General features: G+C 38.5%; 1 long non-coding RNA gene across 1 annotated transcript; it reads left to right on the forward strand.

The window, feature by feature from the left end:
- The first annotated feature begins 402 nt into the window (after nucleotides 1–402).
- On the forward strand, nucleotides 403–10,242 carry LOC127647687 (uncharacterized). Its single transcript, XR_007971090.1, has 4 exons — nucleotides 403–489; nucleotides 1,886–2,019; nucleotides 9,606–9,711; nucleotides 9,960–10,242. It is a non-coding gene; the product is annotated as an uncharacterized LOC127647687 (long non-coding RNA).
- Nucleotides 10,243–16,452: the final 6,210 nt, after the last annotated feature.

Genomic DNA, 16,452 nt, shown 5'->3' on the forward strand with positions numbered 1-16,452 from the left:
GTATATTGCTTTGGGCCCCTTTAAAAAAATACAGTTTAGAAATTTTTGTGGGCCTCTCTTGGACGTGTGGACCCCTAGAATCATTACCACACTTCACCCCACTGCGGCCCAGATAACAGAACCCTAAATAAAACTCTTCAAGGCATTTCAAATATTTTATTCTGTCACCTAAAATTCTCAGAGTTCTGCTCCTCTTTCCAAACTGTAAATATTTCAAAGAACTGAGCAATTTCACATTGACCAACTTCTCATCATAGACCACCCACTGTTCCTCATAAATACATCCGTTTCAATTGACAACTAATCCAATATAACCTAAATAATCGAATTAAAATTATAACAGTATTTCACTCTCGTGTGTCCTCTATGTTGGTCGTTTTGCCCTCCCCCAAGACTCCTGAAGAAAGGGGCGTGGAACCACTCAACAAGAGACTATTCATTTTGTTTTCCAGTCAACTTTTGCCAGATCCGTCAGGCCGGCAGAACCAGGTAAAGACATTTCATGCTAATTTAATTAAAACGACTTAGTCCGTTGGTTCCGGTGTAAATGCATATGAATGAGACTTCAGAGAGTTCAGAGAACACGATGTTCAGAGAGGAGAAAGCTCGCGCAGTCAAGGGGCCCCCGTCATTTTCACATGCGCACGTTAGACTGTCTTTAGTTTCAAATTGGAAATAATAATACAAAATAAAAAAACAAGGAAAGGATTTTGCTGCATAACCTATTTGAATTAGAATGTATGCTTATTCGTCTTTAACTTCTTAACTAACCTCCTATGTGGTGCATTCACTGCGCTATTATTTGCCCGTGTCAGGTAGTCCTACACTAACTAGTAGTACACGTACGTGATTCAACGTTATTTTGTTTATATTTACAGGCATCTTTGGCAGCAATTTATTGACATATACTGTTAAAAATGAAGTTCCAGTAAAATAAATTGGATGCAAAATTTTGCAATATAAATAGATATGTGTTTTAAACAACTCGAGCATTACAGGTATTAGTATCCATCAAGTATAACATACAATAATAATTATGAGCTTTTTTGTTGAACGTGGTGAAACTATTTTAGCGGGAGAGCAAGGAATGACCTTTTCTAATTTGAACAGACCTTGAATTGTAGCCTACGAACTTTTCTAAAAGCAACATTTAAAAGCTTTTGATTCGTTTTTCTCTCACGAATTTTACCTTTTATTCGTACAACTCTAAAAGTACTCTAAAAAATTTACAACCCACTCGAATAAGTGCAGACAATTTTGGAGAACGGGTTTGGAGAAATCTTTATCAAGAAACATTCAAATAAAAAAATCACTAATAACAATTCCCAGAGAAACAGCTAATTGCATTTCCATGACCATAAATGTCCGTGCTTCCTCATTCTGCAAAACTGGGGGGAAACGTTTAAAGGGCAAGCTTTGGCAAAAGTGGCAAAAGTGGGCTGCTGGTGGTGGAGAAATTAAAATGAAGCAGTGCGCATGTAACAGTCATGAACACATGTTGCCAATAGGCGGCGCCCGTGCACAGTCCGTTAGAAGATTTTGTGTGACACAAATTGTGCAGCTTTTCTATGTCAAGTTTCTTTGCATACTTTCCATTGTCTCATCAGCATATTTTATGCACCATGCTGTGAGGTTGCAGAAAGAAGCACTTGCCTCAGAAGTGCCTTTTGGATTTTAAGCACCAAACTCTGAAAAGTAAATGTAACGGTTTACTTAGATAAGTTGAACTTGTGCACCGTTTGATCTCTTGCTCATGTACACATGTGTGTCCTCTCACGTTCCCCCCTCCCCCCCCAGTGTACTATGTACACTCCCCCTCCCACTTGCCAACTGTAACTCTCCGTTCTCTCTTTTCCCCTTGCTCTTCTTGCATATGCAACCACAGGAGCACACAGAGAAGGCACGCTTACATAGCTACACATCTACGCCATAGACCATGTCGGACTCAGAGACTGCAGCTCCAGTCGAGACCCCTGTCCCAGCATCCTGTGCGGCCATCAAGGCAGATTTAGACAAATGGTAAGTGACTGGGTAGGAGTATATGGTCCATAGTACTGGTCCATTATAACCCTGTATGGACCTGATGAAAATGTGTTAAATCCTCACACTCTACAACATATATCTATTTCCATATAATAACATTATTATACTTCTTGAATGGCTAGAATTACTGTTTGTTAGAGTTATAATTTGCAGTGTAAATGCTGAATTGTGATGGTGATCCAAAATGGAGGGAGAAGTAATGCGACAAATTTCAACAAATGCGACACGGTGTGTTTTTCTTTTCGCACGCCCGTGGGGGGGTCTAGTATGATTTCGTAACTTAATTACATTTTCTGAGTTTTTTAAATGGTTTGACTGGTGTCACTTTGATCCGAGTAGGCAGCAGCAGTGGGGGTGGTGGGGCCACTCATTAAGGGGATTCTGGGTTTTTCTTCAACTTCGATTCTTCCTCACGCCTGATTGGCTGTTGGGAATGTGCCTACGTCATGCTTTTCCTCTTGCTCTGCCATTCCCTCTTTGCCCTCTGGGTCTTCGTCATCTCTGTCCCTGCAGCCTCCCTGGCCTTGCTTTGGCATGTTTGAGTGAGTGGTGACTGCTTACATTCATCCCAATCATTGATGTTTGCGGATGCACCTTTTCTCAACTATTCCCTGCACTCCCACCATTCCCTTCTGGATTAGTGGATTTTGTTAGTTTTATATCCTGTAAATGCATAGGGATTGTGATGGCTAGTGTACATGCATGCTATTGATGATGAACATTCACTTTGGGTTTCATTGTGTTAGTCCTTTCTCCTGATCATTAGCACCAGCCATTGCTCAAGATGTATTTTGACCCTAAATCTCCACACCCACCCAAAAATGCAGTTTTGCTGCTTTTTGTGTTTGCACTGTAGACAGGCCTGGCCAGTATGGAGAAACCTGATAAGGTTGCAAATGCCTTGACCTTTGGTGTGTGAGGACCAGATAGAAGGAGGGTGTGGGGTTAAGACTTTAGCCTGGAATCTAGTCGAATAATGCGTCCCAGTGTTCTAGAAGGACCATGACAGCATAAGACTGTTAGCAGTTACAACACTATTTAAGTTCATATCTATGCCGATATTTGCCAATAGTTTTTTTTTTTAAATGATTTTTATTCCACCATGTTCCTCTGTGACTGGCACTAGAAGATTCTAAAGTTATAACACATTGGTTCTACAGTATAACTCTAGAGCTGAATTAAAAATCAATCATGTGGGGATTTGCTGTATCTTAATCTTTCATCGTTGACAATATTCATCCATGTTTTTATCCTCATTTCAATGCGTATTTTGTTGTTTTGATTAGATAATCAAGTGTTTTGGATTGAAGCGAGGACATGCAACGAAAAGTGCAACATATGGAAATGTGCCCGTACAGCACATATACATTGGATCTCCCAACTTTGAATCTTGTGAATAGTAATACATCTTATTCCTCAATAAAGGCATTGATCTGGTGAATATATAGGCTATACTAAGCTTACATTGGTAAATAATTAAATATAAAGCATAGTTACAGAGCAAAGTCTTCATCATTTCAAAATAAGGGTCCCTGTTGTGTTTCTGACATATTTATAGTTTAAAGTCAGTATCTGCAAAATACACTATCGGTTGACCTCAAGATGTCATTGACCTTTGTTTGATCATTCTGACCAGCAACATGCATGTGCTGCTGACTAGCTAAATGTTCACAGAAGGCTGACTCTTTAAGTAATGTACACCACACTGGTATTTATAGATCTCTCATAAATGGTTATGTGTAAATGTGTCTGTGTGTCATTCATCATACAGTGTGACGCGTTCTGTACATGGGGCATTCCAGGTGCACATTACACCTGACCTAAACACATCCCAATGGCCATCTTGTCCGGTTTAAACAAAAGAGATCTTTTCTTTGTCACGCTGCCCCACAAATGGGATCATCATGGACTTTTGGGATCACAAGAGGATTACAGTTATAGGTTTAAACCTAGAAGTAAGCATTTATCTATTGATCTGTTTGCATGTTATGGAACATGTGAACTTCACATTCTTTCTGTTCCATTTTGAGTCTTGAGATCAATTTGTGGTTGTGTAAATTGGTTGCGTCTCACAGTAATGACCTTATGATCTTAGTATAGGGCATACTACATACCAATATGTGAAATGGCTAGCTGTGACTAAACATTAACCACTCTAGGAGTCAATGTTCAGCCATTTTGTCTTGCGGCTGTCCTTCCAAAATTATAATGAAAAGCAAACACTCTTTCAATCTTTTACATTTTTTGCATATTTTTTGCCTCCTGTTTCTTGTTAGCAGGCCTATGCTTGTAGTGTTTGGAATGTTTTGTTGCAGACAATTTTTCAAAAGCCCCCCTCAGGGTAAATTAAACAGGGTAAAAAAAAAAACAAAGACCTTAAATTTATCAGCACAAGATGTGCTTTCAATTTTAATGGTTAGATTGTGAGAATTTTGTTCTTTTGCGCTACGATCAAGTGAAACTACCTAGCGAGTCCAGGGGTCTAGCCAGTTTGGATAGTATTTCCATTTACCTCAGATTTACATTATGTATGTTGAACATCCTATCCTTGGAAGGGCAGGTCTTTGTATTTACTTGGTGTGTTTAAGATCAGAACACTTCAGGGCTGTGCCCTTTTTCCTTCTGCATTATATAGGTGAAGGACAGGCAATCATGTGAATTATTCAGTCTCAATTTGGAGATGGCGATCAACTCCTTCTCCCAGTTGTCTGCTACATTTTGGTGTCATTGGATTTACTTCCAAATTTAAATTACTTCAAACTAGTGTCAGAAAACCACTTTTCTATTGAAGGGCAATTTGAAAAAAAAAAAAAAAAAACCTTTATGGGGGCATTTTTAGGGCATATTTTTCTAACCATTCAAAATATGATATAATATGATGTCATTGTTTTATGTCAAATACTTCAGTTTAATCAGTTCATTAAAATGCATTTTGAATCTGATGTCACAAATAAGAAATAAAGGAATTCATTAGGGAGGCATTTTTTGCACCCACATTTTCAGTTTCAGGGGCATATTTGTCAATTTCAATGGCATTTTCACCCATAGCTGATATTCATTTCTGACCCTGCTTCAAACATTACCATGTTTCAGTTTGATTCATTTAATGCACTTTCACAAAGGATTCACATATTTTAAAATCAATGTACTAACTTTAACTTTTAATGAAACATTCTGCCAAATCAAACCATGAATGGTTTTCTTGACATTTGACCTGACTGTTATCTCTATTGAGTGGTTGTTTAGGATGAGGACATAATCACTTCCTAATTGTTTTTTGTCTAATTAAAGGCAGTTTTTCCCACACTGTTGATTTGTCTTGTGTTGAAGAGTGAACATCACAATGGACCATTCTCCTACCCTCCCCTCATTCTTGCATGTCCTCCTTGTGAATCTCTTAAGTATTAATATGGCTGCCTATGAAGAGGAAATGCCCTTTGCTAGTGCATCCTGAAGCCAACCCTGCATCACGTGGCTCATTAGAACTGACCTGTATAAAGCTCTTTATATTTAAATTGACCAGCTGTGTGTTACATCACTGCTCACTGATGTCAGCTTGTGAGATGCTGCAGATGATCTGTGGGGGAGGAATCGCTGAAAACACTTTCTGAGTGGGGGGGAGGGGCTTTTTTCATCATGGGTCACAACACCATCCTCTTCCATCATTGGGCATGCCTCTTATCCATTACCTGCCAGCAGTAGCTGTTTGGTTGCCTTGACACATGATTCCAAGCTCTCTATCGCTCTATATTTCTCTCATTCACATGGATTATTCCCCTCCCTCCCTCTTTGCACTGTCGTTCCAACCCTCCTATACGCTTCATCACTCTAATGAAGTGTGTCAGTGTCTGCCGTTGTTTAGTGTGGAGAGGCTCAAATAATCTCGCTCAAAAAACTCATACATACTGACTGTCTCATTCAGTTCCAGTAGAATCCAGTCTGTCATGAGTTCTCTTATTAAATAGTCAGTGGATTTGTAGAGTTATTTTGTCCTTAGAAGAGTCAGTATTCCTTCTTTATAGCACAGTTTATGCTGTGCTGCTTGTTCATGCAGTAAAATGTCTTCAGCTGAGTTGGGTGTAATCTTATTAAAATAAAATGACCAGGATATGTTGAAATTAACATTAACCAACGTTAATAAATGCTGTGAAAGTATTGTTCATGGTTAGTATATGATAATTAATATAGTTTACTAATGTTCACGAATGGAACTGTAAAGTGTTTCCTGATATTAAATTCTAAAGTAATCTGTGTAAAATTGATCAGTTATAAGTAATTTGTAGTAGATTACTTTTTTGGAGTAATTTACACAACACTGGTCTACATGTGTGTCATATGTGTTTCTCAAAATTGTTTTGCCCACGGTCTCATCAGTAAAGGTGCGTACACACTGCCAGCGACTTTATCGCTGCAGGTCGCCAGTGTCTGGCGGTGAAGTCGCTAGTGGGTGTTCCCACTACTGGTTGCCTAGTAACGTTTATAAATGACATTCACGGATGCCATTCCATTGCTGTTGACAGCGAATCTCTTTTCTTGCCACTAAAAACAAACATTTTGGAGGGAAAAGACTAAATATAAATGGAATCAGTACATAAAATGCTTTATATCAAAGATGAATGAGAAACAAGCGTGCTGTTTGCCATAGCGGCTGTTTATCTGCGGCGAAAATGCAAATGCCGGTCTGTCTGGGTCCATAAAATCCCCGCGATCTCAGATACACCTTTCCACGCAGAATTTTTCTTAAAAATGTCCTTGTATGTGGGAAGAGACATATCATAGAACACTGGAAAATTTCTAACAGCAAGAATTAGCCTTTCATCCATCTTTCCGTTACTGCAGGAGCTGAGAGAGAGAGAAGGATCACGTGAGCTCTCCCGTCTTCTCTCCTATTGGCTGTCGCTTCCGTTAGTCGCTCCAAAGTTTAAAGGTGCGTACACACTGCCAGCGACATCGCGACGCGACAGCGACTCAATACCATTCATTTTCAATGCGAGCACAGCGACTTCCGGCGACACGAGCTGTCGCGACCGTTGGTGCTAGATGTGGGCGTGTCCAGCGATGCGACAAAGTTGAGAAAAGTTCAACTTTGGAGCGACTATTGGAAGCGACAGCCAATAGGAGAGAAGACGGGAGAGCTCACGTGATCCTTTCTCTCTCTCTCAGCTCCTGCAGTAACGGAAAGATGGATGAAAGGCTAATTCTTGCTGTTAGAAATTTTCCAGTGCTCTATATGTCTCTTCCCACGTACAAGGACATTTTTAAGAAAAATACTGCGTGGAAAGGTGTATCTGAGATCGCGGGGATTTTATGGACCCAGACAGACCGGCGTTTGCATTTTCGCCGCAGATAAACAGCCGCTATGGCAAACAGCACGCCTTGTTTCTCATTCATCTTTGATATAAATCAATATATTTAGTCTTTTCCCTCCAAAATGTTTGTTTTTAGTGGCAAGAAAAGAGATTCGCTGTCAACAGCAATGGAGTGGCATCCGTGAATGTCATTTATAAACGTTACTAGGCAACCAGTAGTGGGTAGGGGTGTAACGATACACTCAGCTCACGATTCGATACGTATCACGGTACTGGGTTCACGATACAATACGCATCACGATATTTTGAACAAAATTTTAAAAAAAATAAACAAATTCAAATAACAGATTTATTTCCAAAGCATTAACAATTTTCAATAACTTTCTTTGTTGTATTTTAACCTTCTGTTTGTAAATTAACAATTGACTAGGTGTCACTGAACAATAAAACTGAATTTTAACATGAAATTAGAATTAAGATAGCTGTCCCCTAAGAGAGAAATTCTTAAAGCAGTAAAAGTGCAAAAATAAAAAACAAAACATTAAAACAAATATTTTGCTTTTCAAGTAAGCTTGTGGGTTTGTTTAGGTTACTTATAGTTACAGTACACCAACATGCAAATGGAGTGACGAACACGCACACAAATGCAAATACACAGGTTCTCACACAATTAGTAATGCATACATACCTGCTGTAACTGGTTCGATTTGTTCTTCAACCGGAGGAAAACCTCTTCGCGTTGTTCAGGGGGTAAGTGGGGCAACGATCAAAATCTGGGGTCCAAGGCAGTACTCTCTAACAGATAATTCTGTTCCTCTGTTTATCTGCTTGAGAGGTTTTGCAGGATGGCTGTCTTCATGTTAGCTATAGTTGTAGAGTATTTCTCGTCATGCTCTGTTCGATCGTGGATTTCAAGGGCACAATAAGTGACAGGGTGGTGCTCTTTTCATTAGACAGGACGGTGGTGACTTTTTTTTAGCGGTTTAAGAAGGTTTACTATTTCTTCGGCATCACTGATGTCGGCGCTATCCAGGGTATCGAGTTGACGGGCATTTTTGCACACCTCTGAGCTCAAGAGGGCTGATGTTATAGCCACTTGTTGCTCGAGATAGCATTCCAACATTTCCATTGAGCTGTTCCATCGTGTAACAACATCCATGATAAGATTATGTGATGCGATCTCAAGCATCTTTTGAGCAGCAGCTGTTCCTGTGGCACTGCGGTGAAAGAAAGCCACGACTTTTCTCACGTGACAAAGCAAGCGACTGACACAGGGAGCATGCAATCCTGCTTGCGAAGCAAGATTCAATGTGTGCAAAACCCCTTAATACGAGGAGACAACCCAGCTTCTCTCACTGCCACCTCCATAATAATTTCATGATTTACCTGTAATGTTTACTGTGAAATGAGAAAATACATTTTGTTGTAGTGGAATTTTATTGTAGTGTGTGTAAAGAGCTCAAGGGGCTGCATCTGTAACTGTTGGCAGGCTTTTGGGGTTGGAGAGGGGCGTGTGTCGCGGTTCAGTCTTCAGGAACCATGACACAGGATCGTGGATGTTTGTATCACGATTTCGGTTGCGTATCGTTACAGCCCTAGTAGTGGGAACGCCCACTAGCGACCTAACCGTCTGCCACTGGCGACCTGCAGCAACAAAGTTGCTGGCAGTGTGTACGCAGCTTAAGGCTCATTTACCACTTTATCCAAACTTATGTACTGGATATTATTAAGCATTATCATCTGTATTATTAAAATTAACATTATTACAATGATTATGTTTAAACTCAACTCAGTTGACACTTTATACAAACAAAAAGGCTCTCAAACTTAAATAAGACTGAGAAATATAGGACCTGCATTATAAAAGAGACGATTTGAGTTGTTGCAGAAATCTACCTCTGTCCAGAGTCTTTATAAAGTGTTATTCACACAAACTGACAAAACCCACTCAAATTATTTGGTTTTATTTCCTTAAAAAGTTTCTGAATGTGTTAAACATTATGCAATTAATTTATATATTGTTATTATAATGAATTTTAATTGTTTTCTTTTAGCTTATCTTTTGACAGCCCTAATACGTTTATGTCGAAATCTTACCAAGTACACTCTGGAACCTGCTTAATGGCCTCATTATTATTGATCTGCATTGATATGTTGTCTATGTGATGATGTTGATGTGATCCTGCTTGTGCAGACAGAGAGTCTGTGTGTGTCGTGTGCTGGAGTAATAAGCGTGTGTTCTGTGTGCTTCAGTGTAAAGGAGAATGGCGAGGAAGCATGTAAGGAACTGATGGATGCGTTTGCTGCCTGTGTGAAGAGCAATGCTGAGGCGCCATGAGGAGCTCAACATGCAGGAGAAGTAATGCACATCCACCTGCTGTCTTCATTCTCATTTGATTTGTTAGATGTATATTTTAATTATGTCAGCTCGGCAGGAGAACCATGTAATTATCTTTGTTTTATTTTTTCTGAATGTCATTGCTGCTGACTGGTCACAGTGTTAGACACTGGATTGCATTTTAAAAATGACCAGAGTTCAATTGCATTTTCTGATCTCAGTAATTGTGAATTGTCATAAGGAAATTGTCTATTTGTGGTTGTTCTCAGAGGATTACTGCACTGAGTCCTCCACCTTCCCATCATTCCCTGCAGCTCATGGCACTGGACTAAATGACTCTGATGGGGTTGGCAGCAGAGACCATACTTTTGTCTCTTCCCTTCTCTACCCCCCTGTGAAGCTTAAATGGATTCCTCCAACCACCCACCTCCCCTCCCCTTATGTGGATGATTGTGTTGATCTGATATGTAGACAGTTTGGGAGAGCTTATGATTTGATGTAAATGACGTGTCTCAGATGCTTACAAAGTGGAAATAAAGATTTAAATATGGTTCAACGTTTGTAACATTTGTTTACTCTTGATTGTTTAAGTTATTCTGAGTTAACTCATGTTGCTTTAAGGAATATTCCAGGTTCAATACAAGTTAAGCTCAATTGACAGCATTTGTGCCATAATGTTAATTACTACAAAAAATGATTTAGACTCATCTCTCCTTTTCTTTAATAAGGCAAAAATCTGTGTTACAGTGAGGCACTTACAATGGAAGTGAATGGGACCAATTTTGGAGGGGTTTAAAGGCGGAAATGTGAAACTCATAGTTTTATAAGAGCACTTTCATTCATTTATTTTTTTTAAGAAGGAACTATTCTCATGTATTATTTGAGCTGTAAAGTTGTTTCAAATGTCGTTTTAGGGTTTGTTGACATTATATTTTGTGTAAACGTTTACAAGTTTTAAAATGAGCTATAAGTGATTTTATCACACTAAAATATGTTTACCCCCACATTGTATTTGTCTTGGGACAATATTAAAACGGAGTAGTTTAACGTTAAAAAATTGGCTATATTCACTTCCATTGTAACCGCTTCACTGTTCCCCAGATTTGTGCTTTTTTAAAGAAAAGAAGGAATGAGTCAAAATATATTTTTGTACAAATGCTGTCCATTAAGTTTAACTTGCATTGATCCGGGAATATTCCTTTAAAGTAGAGTAGACTAAATGTACAAGAAGATTCGCACTGCAAAAATAATTTTCATGCTGAGTATTTTTGTTTTGTTTTCCAAAGTATCTACATATTCTTAAAACAAGTACATTTATTTTAGAAGCAAAATCCCAAATGTTTTGTCTTGTTTACAGAGAAATCTAACAAATCATTATAATTTACTAATGTTTATCCTTATAACAAGAAAAAAACATTTTGAAAAACTTGGCCAGTTGGCAAGAAAAATTGCAGCGCGGTCTTACCAAAATGACTTCGAAATTGTCTTGGCAGTTTTATGCATTTACATAAAACTTTATGTACAGTATATATACAGTACTAATATAAATGGATTTTAGGCAAGGATTATGTGGGCTTTGGTAATGGGTTTAGTTGAACTAAAGGGGGAGATTAAGCCTTCTAATGTCACTAATACACTAAACACTAATCACTTCGACTCCTTAGGAAGCTCATAAATACAGCCACTCAAATCCCCAACTGCATTTATCTCATCAGTCAATCAATCAGACCTTAAGCTTTGGCTGGAGCTGATCATCTAGCAAGCTTGAAAGCTAAAGGTGTGAAGACTGTGAAGAAAAACAATCCTGAGGGTTTGGACTAAGCTCAAACAGTGCAGCACTGGTTTAGTGTCATTTAAACAATCCAAAACCAGAAATAAATGCTTATTAAAAAGGCGAATGCATTGACATGCCAATCTTCACCTGGCTTGCAGAACATGTTGGTGAATCTTTTGGATATCTCTATGAAGAACGGCTCACCTGTGATCTGAAAATTTTTTAAAGGTAACACTTTACAATAATGATCCATTCATTAACAGTAAAAAATATGCATTAGGTATCAGGACCAAACAATTAACAATATATTTTTTATGGCATTTATTAATCTTTGTTAATGATAGCTTGTAAAAATACAATTGTTCATTGTTAGTTCATCGTACAGAAACTTATGTTAACAAAAACAACGTTTGATATAAAAAGGTTTATAGGTATATGTTGAAGTTAACATTAACTGAGATTAATACATTTGGTAAAAGTATTGCTCATCATTTGTTCATGTTGACTAATGTTGTCTAATAATTTTAACAAATGGAACCTTATAGTAAAGTGCTAGTGGTTTATTTACACATCCTCTACTATGCTAATAGTAGCACTTTTCTCAACACATCATTTCAAAGCAGCTTTACAGAAAATGATGCTGTAACAAAAACGTATGCTATTAAAGTCCTCATTGTGCAGTTCAAATTAATAACAAGATTAAAAAGCACACCTAAACGATTCTCTTTAGGCCCCAGTGAGCAAGCCAAAGCTAAACAGCATGAATACAATAAAAATAATATATATCTGCAAGCAGCAATGTGGATTCCTCCTCAAAATAGCAAATCATTTAAAAATTAATCAGAAGAGGGTTTGGGTTAAAATCTCCCGATGGAGGAATCCTAAAAAACATGTCTTTCTGTCTGAATCCTAAGCGAAAAATTATGGCTGTGGCTGGATTTGAACCTGTGACCCTTCACTTACCAGCACAATATTAGTCAAGTTATATTTTCACATTGCAGAGTATATTTGCTTTCAGTTTCGGTATAAAAAAGAACTAGTGGGTATAGCATTGCCAGATTTGGCCCAAGTTCAAACAGCTGTAATTCAGTTATCTTTTGACATATCAAGGTGAAATTTTGCACGGTACTTTAGAGTGATGTCATGTTGAATCATGTTAGGTTTGAAAAACCATCAGTTTAAAATGACATTTGATTTATTGACACTTATATATTGAGGCAATGTGCATTTTACATTAACACGCCCCTTTCAGCCATTTTGCATTGTATTAATTTTGCTAAGTAACAAATTGAATGACATCAATTATACACATTTGTACCAAATTTCAAGCCAATTGGATGTAAGGTTCAAGAGAATAAGATTTTTGTAGGTTTTCCCAAATTTTCACTGTACAGGAAAATCCATCATGGTGGAAATTATGGGTCATTTTTGTTCCCCATGAGAAACGAGGCATGTACACCATGTTTCAGAAGAATTGGACAAATAGGGTGGAAATGACAACATTTCGAAAATGTTTTTTTTGGGCATAGCCTGTAGCGCCCCCTAAGGGTGAATGTGGGCCATTCTTGGTGTGGGGGTACCCATTGGCCTGTAGTATCAATGTGCCAAATTAGAAAATGTTTGACCAGTGACTTTTTGACATATTGGGGTGCAAGGAGAAGAGGAATAATAATCATATTAAAACCATCAATAACAAAAGATTTCCTCCTACCGGAAGAATCAAATTAGTTATATATGTGTAACACAAGTCTTGTTTTAAGTAAACTGAGTAGATGTTGGTGAACAATGTTTAAACTAAAGGATTTTAAAATTAAGAATGAATGATTAAGTGTCTATGACTTTCACCCAAATTATCTGCAAAAGTCTTATGTGTAATATCTTGTCTGCCTGTCAATGGATCTTTTCAAGTTTTTTCTTTTTTGAGAGCAGTGGTTTCCTCTGTGGGAACAAGGCGTAACATCACTCTCAATTATTACTATTATGAATACTATGGTAGACTCAAAATAAAATACAGACCACATGCATACCTAAACATCTAAGGGTTTAATTGTCTGTGCAGTTACTGTGTCCTATATAGCAGTCACATCTTCAAGAATGTTTCCATGTATTTGCATGATAGTTAGGCTTGACATAAGCAACACTCTAGAGATGAGGGAGTCTGGTGCACTGTTGCTTTCCTGCAGATCTGCCAGAAAGATAGGGGAAGGGGATCACTTAAAACAAGAGCTCTCATTAAAGGCATACAGTTACAAAGGGAGGTCAATGAATGTCCTGCAAATGACTTCAAACACAGCAGTTTGACAATGAGAATCAACACGTGAGGGAGGTTATGAAAGTGCCGAGCTGAACCTGCAGGTAATGGCTGGAGACAGAAATCACCTCAGTCTGCTGATCTGGAAAGAGACAACACAAAATACCTGCACTAGAGACCTGATTCTTTTCCGAAGCTGTGACCTTCAACAAGCAAATTGTAACAAGATGGGCTATGAATGGATACACAGTTACTGCCTCTCTAGGTAGTCTATGCAACGTTGTTGTAAGTAAATTGCATAATGCAACATCTAGGATTAGCACTGAATGATAGTAATCCTAGTGGCATTATGCTACATAAATGTTTCTAGGTTAAGATTAAGATTAAGAAATAAAAAATATTGATTTTTCAATAACGTCTTAGTCTCTGCTGCCATCTTGTGTTCACGCATCAAACTGCAGGTATGTGCATTCATTTAGCAGCACAGTAGTTTTGCACGCGGTGCAAATGTTCCTTCAGCGTCGTGTTTTCCAAACTTTTTCAATCACTTTACTAATCGAAAATGTTCAGCCCCCAATCCATTCGCACATTTCATAGTAAAATGAGTTGTAATTGTTACAGTCATACAAAAAGCTATTTATTGTCCATGTAAACAAGAATTCAAAAGATAAAACTAAAGTTGATGTTCAAATGTAAATGTAACCAATTAATAACTCATTTCGAAATAGTTAAAAATGTGCTGGACATTAAAAAAGCTTCTCCAGGTTTTATTGTGATAAATGTTAGTAAGGGTGTTGATGATGTATAGATGTGAAATGTCTTGTAATTGATGCTGGTGAAGAGCAGGGGTGCTACTCATTTCTAAAATTGTGCATCCTCGTTTACTTTCCTTGCTTCGTTTTAGGAAACGAGAGGAATCGAAAATGTTTTTGTTTAATGCACGCACGTCACTTCAGAGCGCCGTCTCTGCGCAGCTGCATCACATAGGAGCACTTTCCATTTTATTGTTAAAACTTGATATTTTCATTATAAAACCTAATAATTCAAGATGCACAGTTACATTATGTGACTATTATGGTTTATTTAAACCGCAAAGGTGAAGCATGAATTAAAACTGTTGTGTCAGATGTAAAGGGACAGGAGAATTTGTGCGTAGGCCTACGTGAGGTGCTTCAACCAAAAAGTCTTTCGCATAGGAAGCTCCTGTGTTTCCTCGCTCACGCGTCCTCACGGTGCATTTAGCGAATTGATACGTCCTTCATGATGGCGGACTTTGATCGGTTGCCGGGTCACGGGCTCTAGGACGGAGGAGCGAGGAAACAAAAGCGCCCGGATGTTTCCACTTTTCCTTGTCAATGCTGATGCTAGCAATGCCTAAGTGCTCAATCATAATCAGAGCGCGTCTCGCGTGTGATTCCCGGTCGATCGCTCAACACGCGAATCCTGTCTTTATGCACCCCGCGATCGTTCCGGATGAGAAGCATAGTTAGCACTTATAAAACGGCAAAAAGCAAGACGAATTTGAATATCAAATAATTTGCTTCGGCGGCCGCCGAAAGTTTTTCAATGCAATGTTCTCAAAAAAGCAGTGGATTTAACACGTTAAAATGCACAACAAGAAAACAAACTGGCATGGCAGCCACCTCTCTTCACTGAGAGTCTTTGTCCATCTTAAATATTTCAATCAGTTGCACAATTGACACTCAATTGGATTGGAAGCATGCTTAATAATAGCCTAATAATTATTAGCCCTTGCGCCTCCCACTTTGGGAACCGCTGCGTTCACACTGCCAGCTACACGCAGCGACAAAACGACCTCATCTCATTAATTTTCAATGAGAGCTGGCGGCTTCTGGCAACACAAGCGACGGCGACCGGATGTGGGCGTGTCCAGCGACGCAACAAAAATGTTTAACTTTATGCAAATGAAGCGACTTTCGGTAGACAGCCAATACGAGAGAGGATGGTAGAGCTCACGTGATCCTACTATTTTAACAATACTATTAATTGTAAAGAAACAGTGCTGTTTAGACTCTCCATACACACCACTAGCGACCTATAACCGCCGGCCACTGGCGACATGAAGTGATAAAGTATCTGGCAGTGTGAACGTAGCTTTATGCTGGTGTGAGCTCTACCATCTTGTCTCGTATTGGCTGTCGCTCACGAAAGTCGCTTCATTTGCATAAAGTTAAACATTTCTCAACTTTGTAGCGTCGCTGGACACGCCCACACCCGGTCGCCAACCAGGGGCGAAAATTTCATCAAAATGTTGTAAAAAATAAACATAACAATTCACAAGAGCAATTTTTGAAGGGGACACCAATGTTTTTTTTTGTTCTTGCCCCACTTGCATTTGTATTATTTTATTTCTTAAACAATTAATTTAAGAATATATCATTATATTATTTACAATACACAGATTTCAATGATATTTTGGGGGGGGCAACCCTCCTGACCCCCCACGATTTCCGCCTATGTCGCCAACGGTCGCCATCGCTTGTGTTGCCGGACATCGCCAGCTCTCATTGAAAATGAATGAATGAAATGACTGGCAGTGTGAACGCAGCTTTAGCGGTTGTATGTTTTCTTAAGAAAATGTCCAAAAATTACACAAAATATATTCCATGCAAAAGGGAAAGCCCATTCAAATAAATATTATAAAACAAATTCCAAGACAACCATAAACCTAAACTAAAAATAGTATAAAGTAGCCTATAATTATTTCAACTAAAAT

This window comes from Xyrauchen texanus, chromosome 8 (assembly GCF_025860055.1).
Source record: "Xyrauchen texanus isolate HMW12.3.18 chromosome 8, RBS_HiC_50CHRs, whole genome shotgun sequence".
Taxonomy (NCBI): domain Eukaryota; kingdom Metazoa; phylum Chordata; class Actinopteri; order Cypriniformes; family Catostomidae; genus Xyrauchen; species Xyrauchen texanus.